Here is an 11422-nt window from a genome sequence, read left to right as displayed (position 1 = left end):
GTGACCGATAGAGTTTAACCTGTTAGCAGCTGTGCTCATTTAGTTAAACACAATGAAACTCAAAGACAGCCTCGGATGACCGATGTAATACAGAGAGTAAACATAAGGCGCTCATCTGATTAATAAAGAAGACAGAATACGTTTTATGACAGGCATTAAAAGAGCATATTTACTACTACTCACCATAGACTGTATAACTCACCCAACCTGCGGCTCTTGCAAACTGATGGAAAGTATCGCGATGTGTGCTGAATGAGACTTCTTGAACGTGATTTCAAAGCGATAAACATCTCAGCTGCGTCCGAAATCGCATACTTCCATACTATATAGTAGGCGAAAAACAGTATGCGAAGCAAGTAGTATGTCCGAATTCTTAGAATTCGAAAAACAGTATGCGAGATGTACCCGGATGGCCTACTACTTCCGGCCGAATTCCGTAGTATGCATAGGATGGACACTACTCTATCCCATGAGGCCACGGGAGAGGACTCGTCATACTCATATTCGAAAATAACGGCAAATCGTGACGCCGCTGTTTTGAAGTGTAAGTACCTTATGGATTAACGCTGTTCATTGTGGTTAAAGTGTACTTGTTTAACATAATCCAAGTAAACGACTGACTTGTTAAAGTTTTACATATTGTAAACTGATGAGACTATTTTGTAAATTGAGTTTAAAAATATGTTTAATAATCATTATCGATGAGAGGCTGTGCCTCAGCTTGTTAAGGCTGCTTTATACAGACGGCTCGTTAAGTAATTTAATGATATAAAGTTACAAAATGTTAAGTAATTGAAACGAGTTAAATTACATTTTACTAGTGTTTATATTTTGATTTTAAAAAATTGTTGGATAACTTACAAGGCAAACTATTGTTAATAGGTGCCTCAGTTTGATCATAAATCATCAGTAATGTGTAAATCCTGTTCTGATCTTACAGAGACTGATGAATACAATCTTGTTCTCATCCACTGATTAAACCCTATCCACTGGAAAGCATATTTCAGTAAGTATATAAATTAAAATTAATCTTAACTACACACACTCTTTACATGTATTTATGTTAGGATAAGCACTGATTTATGCTGTTTATGCTGTTTTGTTTTTTATTACAATATGAATTTCCAGGTATTTCCAGTTGCTATTTTGTCAGTTGCAAAGTACTTAATAACAAATAACTTTTGAAGCAGTTGTGTGTACTGATTTTGTAGCAGTTTCCAGTTGTTTTTTTATACAGGCAACATCGTAACATCTGAAGAATGTTGTCTTGAGAATGGGTGCCACACTTTAGAGAAATACCCATACAAATTATTATCTTTATGTATTTATTTATTTATTTTTTAAAGCTTCAGACAAAACCACATTAACATTTTCATAAAGTAGTATAATAGAGCTTAAAGCAACAGCAAAAGGGAATTTCTTAAGACGTTTCTATAATAATGTCAGGAAAATAAACTTCAGCAGCTTCATTTCAGTAACTGTAGATGAGGACTTTAAATTTGGGAATCAAAAATGAGTGGAAAACAGTGGAAATCTAAAATATACCCCAGGGATAAAGTAATGCATATTATAAAATTAAACTTGTTGTAAATATGTTGGTATGCTATGTTATGTGATATGTTTCTAGATTTTCAAATTGTAAAATTTTCATTTTCAACGGTAATATGAATTCCCAGTTATGAGTGTAATATACTTATGTGAATATATAAATACACACACGTTTAAATTTAAATACTTACATGTGTATTTATACATATTTATGTGATTTTTTTTATAGTATTTATATTTCTTAAATAACTAATATATGTATATCTTGATTTGACAGTCTTAAAATTAACTTACACAACTTACACAAGCTTAAACAATAGCACTATGAGAACATGAAGTGATTTGCAGAGTCTTAACCTGTTCAACTGTCCTACAGGTAATCTGCTCTTGAAGAGCTGCACATGGTCATCTGGTGTGACACAGCTGTGCTCAGATTGTCCCGCACATGCTCTCCTGTGCTGACTTCTGTGTTTTGGGGTTCCAGTGTATCATCGTCATGATCTTCCACAACTTCTGGATCAGCAATGTCCTCATTCAGAAGACCGAGGTGGTGGAGCACTGCACAGCATGCAACAACATCTGCACAAAGGCAGGACTCACTTCCAGGGCCTTGAAGAAGAAGATGGAGCACAGCTGGTCTGCATTATCCTGAAGGCTCTCTCAACAATGTTCTGTGCATGAGCATCATTGGTGTTGAATCAAAGCTGTGCAGGATTGTGTTCAGACTCCCTGTCTGCTGTGATGAGGCAGATGTGTGCACTCAAACAAGGATACCCACCATCTCCCAGGATGTGTTTTCCTGCAGGTGGATAGGCCTCCAGTGTTCTTCAGCACCCTGGCATCATACACAGACCCAGGATACTCAACAAAGATATCAAGGTACTTACCATGGTGGTGACCTGCAGCTGAACAGAATGAAACCGCTTCCTGTTGAAATAACATTGGGCTTCACTTGCTGGAGTTTCAATTTGTATGTGACAGCCATCTATTGTGTCAGCTACCAGAAGAAAACTGCTTCCACTGCCCCCAGGTCATCTGTGGTGAAGAAGGCAATCAGCCTCCTCAAAATCCCCATGACAGACCTGACCTGCTCATTCTGTGCACAATGTTATGCAGCTCTTGGATGTCGAAGGCCAGTGACAGCAGCCTGTATGACGCTGTTCACAGTCTGTTAATATGTAGTTTTTGTTTTTTAGAATAAAATTTCAATAGGTTACAAATTTTTTTGCTGATATATCTAAATCTTAACTATATGTATTTACATATGTGTGTATATTGTCTATAATGTATATATTATGTATGTATTAATGTATATATTGTGATGTGTGTATGTGTGTTTCTGTGTATATTTCTATAATGTATTTGTATTTATGTGTATATATCTGTGTGTGTGTGTGTGTGTGTATGTATGTGTATTTGTCTAAGCATTCATTCAAGTTTATTAATTTATGTTCGTTTTGTGTAATTGTATTTGTATTTATTTATTACAATAAATTACTTTATATCCTTACATAAAATCAGGTTGTCAATCTGTTCACAGCTGTAGCTGCTGTTATTCTGAGGTAGAAAATTAAAAGCTAAATTTATATTAGGTAAAGGATTTACAAGCTGTCAACGAAGGCATGATCTGCGAACAGCTGACCGACGCCTGCTTTGAATTGTTAATTCAAACGATGTAAAAACGCAGACGAAAGCGGTAAGAAAAACGAAAGACATCACCGATGTACGCTCAGTAGAGGCTCTTTAAATTTACGCGCTGTTGTGACGACGTATGTCACGTGACAATGTCAACATGGCGGATGTAGTACGTCCGAAATCCATTCATACTACCCACATTCATACTATATAGAACGTACTTTTCTAACGGTCGAGTAGTACGTTCAAATTCAAATGTAGTACCCAGTATGCAGTATTCGATTTCGGACGCAGCTCTCATGTCAGTGACGCTAGAGGCGCTTGACCACGCTTCAGTTTTTGACGCTTTGGGGTTGACGCACAGCGCGTGATGCGCGTAGTGGGAGGGGCGGCGCTGTTTATTAATTATGTATTATTATTATTTAGGTCTTTCTGTGTTGATTTGCTGTTTATTAATATTTTTAAAACTATAACGCTAAATCTATCAACATTTATTTAGATGTTATCGTGTATTCATTCATTTCTTTATTTTAATTATATTATTTCGGTCTTATTACAGGTGAAATATTACAGTAAGCCAGAACACAGGCCGAGCGGGGCTCATTCTAAACCCCTTAGCGGACATTCATATCACAGAATCTGACAGCGATCAGAGGCTCATCAGCGACAGCATTTTTAAGAATCCTTTACAATAGCCTTAATAAAAACTCTTAATAAATCTGTAGGCCTATCGCTAATAAATAATTTATTTATTTATTTATTTTATTAATTTTTTTAATTAATTAATTTATTTTTTTGTTCTTTTTATTTAAACTAAATTGTTTCTTAATGTAAAAATGTGTTACAGTTATGTGTCAAGGACTTGATATTGAATTCTGTAATAAAAAAAAAATTAATCTAGGCCTATGAAAAAAATAAAAATCAATGAAAAAGTAAAAAAAGAACCATTGCGCATTTTACAGCTAAAAAAGTTTTAATGTATTTTTGTCACCAGCAATACAGTATGTTGCTCAGTTTTGTACAGTAAGTTAAGCTCCGATTTTTTTTCAAGTTTCAGTGAGTTTCTTCTGTTGTCCTGTGAAAAATTAAATAATAATAATAATAATTAATCAGAAAATATTGTGCTGATGCACGAAAGATGCCTCCAGTTGAAATGCATTAGTTTAAAAAAACGTGCTGCAATCATGAAAATAAGGAAATAAACGTGTGCCTGCCACGAATAAATAGATTAAATTACGTGACAAAATCACGAACTGCCGTGAGACTGGGTTTCCGTGTGTGGACCACGGAAGAAGAGTGTCATTGACTTGCGTTAGAGTTATCCGTGATCTCAGCACAGACTCACTCCGTGCTCGTATCACAGATTTTAGTTAGGCTAACAGAATCAAAGTGAATCTGTTTGATGGCAGGACAATGCAATAGTTACAATAACAGTCAGGTTGGTCATGGTATTTGGTGTTGAAAAAAATAAATACTTCAAATGTTGCGTTTCCAGATGAGATAGCACGTCCATTGAGTGAGGTCTGTACTCCATCACTGAAACGATCCGTGTACGGACCACGGAAGATGAGTGCCATTGGCTTGCGTTAGAGTTATCCGTGATCTAAGCACAGACTCACTCCGTGCTCCTATCACAGATTTTAGTTCTGACTATAGCCAAAATGTGTGTAAAACGCCATCAAACTGGATTTTATGATGACAGGACGAGAAAAAATGCCAAGTTAATTACATGCCATTGCAACAGTGTCGACGAAAAGCTTGTAAGTTCCTAAACAAGTGAGTGAGGTCAGGTTGTGGAGGTCCGTGCCATCACGGGACTTTTGTAACTGAAACAAACGTAATTTTTATGATGACAGGACAATGCAATAACTACAACAGCTGTCTGGTTAACGTCATTATGGCATTTGATATTGGAAAAGAAACAAATACTTCAAATGTTGCGTTTCCAAATGAGAAAGCACGTCCGTTCAGCGAGTTCTGTACTCCGTCATTGAAACGGGTATCCGTGTGTGGATCACGGGAGGTCAGTGTCATTGACTTGCGTTGGAGAAATATCCGTGGCCGGGTCACGGAATTTGGGGCAATTCCGTGATGGCTTCACGGATTTTGAGTTAAGGACCCGTGGACATTTCACGGAATTCTGTGAGACCAGGTTGATATATATATATATATATATATATATATATATATATATATATATATATATATATATATATTTATATATATATATACAGTATTGTTCAAAATAATAGCAGTACAATGTGACTAACCAGAATAATCAAGGTTTTTCGTATATTTTTTTATTGCTACGTGGCAAACAAGTTACCAGTAGGTTCAGTAGATTCTCAGAAAACAAATGAGACCCAGCATTCATGATATGCACGCTCTTAAGGCTGTGCAATTGGGCAATTAGTTGAATTAGTTGAAAGGGGTGTTTTCAAAAAAATAGCAGTGTGGCATTCAATCACTGAGGTCATCAATTTTGTGAAGAAACAGGTGTGAATCAGGTGGCCCCTATTTAAGGATGAAGCCAACACTTGTTGAACATGCATTTCAAAGCTGAGGAAAATGGGTCGTTCAAGACATTGTTCAGGAGAACAGCGTACTTTGATTAAAAAGTTGATTAGAGAGGGGAAAACCTATAAAGAGGTGCAAAAAATGATAGGGTGTTCAGCTAAAATGATCTCCAATGCCTTAAAATGGAGAGCAAAACCAGAGAGACGTGGAAGAAAACGGAAGACAACCATCAAAATGGATAGAAGAATAACCAGAATGGCAAAGGCTCAGCCAATGATCACCTCCAGGATGATCAAAGACAGTCTGGAGTTACCTGTAAGTACTGTGACAGTTAGAAGACGTCTGTGTGAAGCTAATCTATTTTCAAGAATCCCCCGCAAAGTCCCTCTGTTAAAAAAAAGGCATGTGCAGAAGAGGTTACAATTTGCCAAAGAACACATCAACTGGCATAAAGAGAAATGGAGGAACATTTTGTGGACTGATGAGAGTAAAATTGTTCTTTTTGGGTCCAAGGGCCACAGGCAGTTTGTGAGACGACCCCCAAACTCTGAATTCAAGCCACAGTACACAGTGAAGACAGTGAAGCATGGAGGTGCAAGCATCATGATATGGGCATGTTTCTCCTACTATGGTGTTGGGCCTATTTATCGCATACCAGGGATCATGGATCAGTTTGCATATGTTAAAATACTTGAAGAGGTCATGTTGCCCTATGCTGAAGAGGACATGCCCTTGAAATGGTTGTTTCAACAAGACAATGACCCAAAACACACTAGTAAACGGGCAAAGTCTTGGTTCCAAACCAACAAAATTAATGTTACGGAGTGGCCAGCCCAATCTCCAGACCTTAATCCAATTGAGAACTTGTGGGGTGATATCAAAAATGCTGTTTCTGAAGCAAAACCAAGAAATGTGAATGAATTGTGGAATGTTGTTAAAGAATCATGGAGTGGAATAACAGCTGAGAGGTGCCACAAGTTGGTTGACTCCATGCCACACAGATGTCAAGCAGTTTTAAAAAACTGTGGTCATACAACTAAATATTAGTTTAGTGATTCACAGGATTGCTAAATCCCAGAAAAAAAAAATGTTTGTACAAAATAGTTTTGAGTTTGTACAGTCAAAGGTAGACACTGCTATTTTTTTGAACACACCCCTTTCAACTAATTGCCCAATTGCACAGCCTTAAGAGCGTGCATATCATGAATGCTGGGTCTTGTTTGTTTTCTGACAATCTACTGAACCTACTGGTAACTTGTTTGCCACGTAGCAATAAAAAATATACTAAAAACCTTGATTATTCTGGTTAGTCACATTGTACTGCTATTATTTTGAACAATACTGTACATACATATATATATATATATATATATATATATATATATATGTATAAAATATAAAAATATTGGCGGATAGCAGATAAGGTATACATAAGACATAGTTTGTATTCCACATTTAATGACAAATAAGAACAAGTATACATTTTGAATCCCACACAGGATCATCAGTTTTCAAGTTTTCAAGTCATAACATTTCAAACAAATTCATTTGGATAATAAGTTTTTTCTGTCCTTTTTTTTTTTTTCTTTTTTTTTTGTGTTTATTAGTCACGTTGAATTAATAAAAGCATATCAATCTTCTGTTTCCTGTAGAGACATACATTACTCTGCGTCATATTTAGAGGTTCAGCGCGAGAGCGCCCTCTGGCCTTCAGATCGATACTGACAACTGATCACAGAACGTCTTGGTTACGTATGTAACCCTCGTTCCCTGAAGGAGGGAACGGAGACGTTACGAATGGGATCTCGCCCGAGAGCCCAATCACCTTCGAGTGGTACAAAACGAGCCAATGGTACACAAAGTACCTTGGTCTGCGGAATTTGCATCGCGAGCTCCGCCCCGCAGAGCGGGTATATAAGGAGCAACGCGAGCAACTCGCATTCAAGTCTTCGCTGAGGAGCCGAGCCAGTGACCCGGCCGTTCAGCGGAACAGCGATGTGGCAAGGGGACGTAACGTCTCCGTTCCCTCCTTCAGGGAACGAGGGTTACATACGTAACCAAGACGTTCCCTTTCAGTCGGTCACGTTCGACGTTACGAATGGGGTCCCTTACAAAGCGCCACATGGCTGTCTTCCAGCGACCCGTGTGAGTGATAGCACCCTGTCGTGAGGCCAGCACGAGTGAGGGCCTACAGCTCGCACAGAATACGCTGGGTAGCACATTCCAGCTGGACATATGCTAGCAGGCTGCCTGCCCGTGGGAGGACTTACAGAAGTAGGTATCTACCAAGGTGGTGATACATAAGAACTCTGAGGTACCCAGCCCGCAGGGTGGAATTTTCAACGACAGAGCTGGCAAGGGCTTGCCAAGGGAAAGACACATGCTGCGGAGAGACTTACTGTGGACATACACACGTGGGATTACCCAGAAGGGGAATCACGACACATGGAGGCACCTAGTCCCACACATGGCTGGCCAAGGGGCATGTACGCAAGTGTTGGACATCAACAGTGCTGGAGGAACCCAGGGTTCTGACTGAGGAACTCACCTGAGGGGAATAGCGCACGCATCCAGTCCGCGGAGTGGAATGGCGCAGCAAGCGGATTGACACCGAGCAGGTCCTTACTGGCCCGAAGGGGCGAGTATCTGGGAGGACACGGGCTCTACACGGAGATTATAAAATCTTGCGAATGTGTTAGGTGTCGCCCAGCCCGCAGCTCTACAGATGTCTGCTAGCGAGGCGCCATGCGCCAACGCCCAGGAGGAAGCTACGCTCCTAGTTGAGTGAGCTCTCACCCCTAGGGGGCATGGCAGGTCTCGAGCCTGATAAGCCAGGACAATAGCATCCACTATCCAGTGGGATAACCTCTGCTTGGAGACAGCCTTTCCCTTCTGCTGGCCTCCGTAACAGACAAAGAGCTGGTCTGAGGTCCTAAGGCACCGAGTTCTGTCCACGTAGGTGCGGAGCGCACGTACTGGACAGAGCAGCGCCAGGGCTGGGTCTGCCTCCTCCAGGGGCAGCGCTTGCAAGTTCACCACCTGATCCCTAAAGGAGTGGTGGGAACTTTGGGCACGTACCCAGGCCGGGGTCTCAAGATAACGTGAGAGTTAGCCGGCCCGAATTCCAGGCACGCTTCGTCAACTGAAAATGCCTGCAGGTCCCCGACCCTCTTCACCGAAGCCAAAGCCGTCAGGAGCGCAGTTTTCAAAGATAAAAACTTTAGCTCTACTGAGAGCAAGGGTTCGAAGGGAGCTCTCTGCAGTGCTGATAGAACCACTGCGAGGTCCCAAGAGGGGACTTGCTGAGGGCGAGGCGGATTGAGCCTCCTTGCTCCTCTCAGGAACCTGATGATCAGATCGTGCCTTCCAAGAGACTTACCTTCAACAGGGTCATGGTGAGCCGAAATGGCAGCCACATAGACCTTGAGGGTGGAAGGAGACAGCCTACGTTCCAACCCCTCCTGAAGAAAGGAAAGCACTGACCCAATCGGGCACTTCCAGGGGTCCTCACGCCGTGAAGAACACCAAGTGACGAAGAGGTTCCACTTCAAGGCATAGGCATGTCTGGTGGACATGGCTCTAGCTGAAGTGATGGTAGCTACCACCTGTGGTGGCAAGGTACCTAAACCTTCCGTGACCCGTCCAGAACCCACACATGTAGGTTCCATAGATCGGGACGTGGGTGCCAGAGGGTGCCCCGTCTCTGAGAAAGAAGGTCCCTCCTCAGAGGAATTGGCCAGGGAGGGGCTGTCGCGAGGAGTACAAGTTCGGGGAACCAGGTCCGGCCGGGCCAAAAAGGCGCAACCATGAGGACCTGCTCCTCGTCCTCCCTGATCTTGCACAACGTCTGTGCAAGAAGGCTCACTGGGGGAAACGCATACTTGCGCAGGCCCAGCGGCCAGCTGTGTGCCAGGGCGTCCGTGCCGAGGGTGCCCTCGGTCAGGGAGTAAAACAACTGGCAGTGGGAATTTTCTGGAGAGGCAAACAGGTCTACCTGGGCGTCTCCGAAGTGTTCCCAAATCAGCTGAACCGACTGGGGGTGGAGTCTCCATTCCCCGGGGCGAGACTGCTGTCGTGAGAGCTCGTCGGCTGCACGATTGAGCCTGCCTGGAATGTGAATGGCACGAAGCGACCTCAGATGCTTGTGACTCCACAGGAGGAGATGGCGAGCGAGTTGCGACATGCGGCGGGAGCGTAGACCACCCTGACGGTTGATGTACGCTACGGTCGCAGTGTTGTCCGTACGAACCAGAACGTGCTTGTCCTTCAGCAGGGCCCTGAAGCGGTGCAGAGCAAGACGTACTGCTAGCAACTCGAGGCAATTGACATGCCACTGAAGTCGGGGTCCTGGCCAGGAGCCTGACGCAGCATGCCCATTGCACATGGCACCCCAGCCCGTGGCAGAGGCATCTGTTGACACAACAACATGTCTGGACACCGGTTCTAGGGGCACGCCGGCCCGTAGAAACGAGGGGTCCAACCACGGGGTGAAGTATCGACGGCAGGCCGGAGTGATGGTCACTCGGAGCGTGCCCTGTTGCCATGCCCATCTCGGGACTCGGTCGTGAAGCCAGTGCTGAAGCGGTCTCATATGGAGTAGCCCGAGCGGTATGACTGCCGCCGCGGATGCCATATGCCCCAGGAGCCTCTGAAACAGTTTCAGTGGAACCGCTCTCTTGCCCTCGAATTGTCTCAGGCAACTCAGCAGTGACTGCGCGCGCTCGTTTGTAAGCTGCGCGAACATGGCGACCGAGTCTATTTCCATACCGAGAAAAGAGATCCTCTGCACAGGGGATAGTTTGCTCTTTTCCCAGTTGACCTGAAGACCCAGTCGGGCGAGGTGTCTGAGCACCAGATCCCTGTGCTCGCACAACCGCTCTCGAGAGTGAGCTAGGATCAGCCAGTCGTCGAGGTAGTTGAGGATACGGACACCCTGTTCCCTGAGAGGAGCCAGGGCCCCCTCCGCAACCTTCGTAAAGACGCGGGGAGAGAGGGCCAACCCGAATGGGAGAACCTTGTACTGATATGCCTGCCCCTCGAAAGCAAACCGAAGAAACGGTCTGTGTCGAGGAAGAATGGAGACATGAAAGTACGCGTCCTTCAGGTCGATCGCTGCAAACCAATCCATCGGACGAATGCATTCGAAAATGCGCTTGGGCGTTAGCATCTTGAACGGGAGTCTGTGTAGAGCTCGGTTCAAGGCACGCAGGTCCAGGATTGGCCGTAACCCACCTGTCTTCTTGGGTACTATGAAGTAAGGGCTGTAAAAGCCGGACTTCATGTCGGCTGGAGGGACCGGCTCTATCGCGCCCTTTGCCAGCAGGGTCGCGACCTCCGCGCGCATGACAGGGGCATCTTTGCCCACCATCGTCGCGTGGACACCCCGAAACCTGGGGGGACGCCGGGCGAACTGAATCGCGTAGCCGAGCCTGAGCGTCCGGATGAGCCAGCGGGAAGGCCTGGGGAGCTCTAGCCAGGCTCCCAGGAACCGAACCAGCGGGGTCAAGGGGACTACAGGCGTACCCACAGTGGGGCAGCGTGGTGGAGCAGACAGCCCCGGCATGGGAGGCATAGCGTCCCTTAGCGGGGGCGGAGTGCGGGCACTCGTCTGACTCCAAGTGGCAAAGAGGGCATGAGAAGGCGAAGCGTTCTTGAGCCGTCTTTGCATGGAAATTGGCAAGGGGAGAGGGGAACGAGAGCGGCGAGGAAGCACGTCGCCAGC

General features: G+C 44.0%; 1 long non-coding RNA gene across 1 annotated transcript; it reads left to right on the top strand.

Moving 5' to 3' along the window:
- Positions 1-300: 300 nt before the first annotated feature.
- Positions 301-2849, top strand: LOC113069019 (uncharacterized). Its single transcript, XR_003279642.1, has 3 exons — positions 301-544; positions 941-1006; positions 1925-2849. It is a non-coding gene; the product is annotated as an uncharacterized LOC113069019 (long non-coding RNA).
- Positions 2850-11422: the final 8573 nt, after the last annotated feature.

The sequence above is a fragment of the Carassius auratus genome, unplaced genomic scaffold (assembly GCF_003368295.1).
Source record: "Carassius auratus strain Wakin unplaced genomic scaffold, ASM336829v1 scaf_tig00000492, whole genome shotgun sequence".
Taxonomy (NCBI): Eukaryota; Metazoa; Chordata; class Actinopteri; order Cypriniformes; family Cyprinidae; genus Carassius; species Carassius auratus.
Note: the sequence above shows the minus strand (reverse complement) of the source record. Positions and strands in the feature narration are given on the sequence as shown.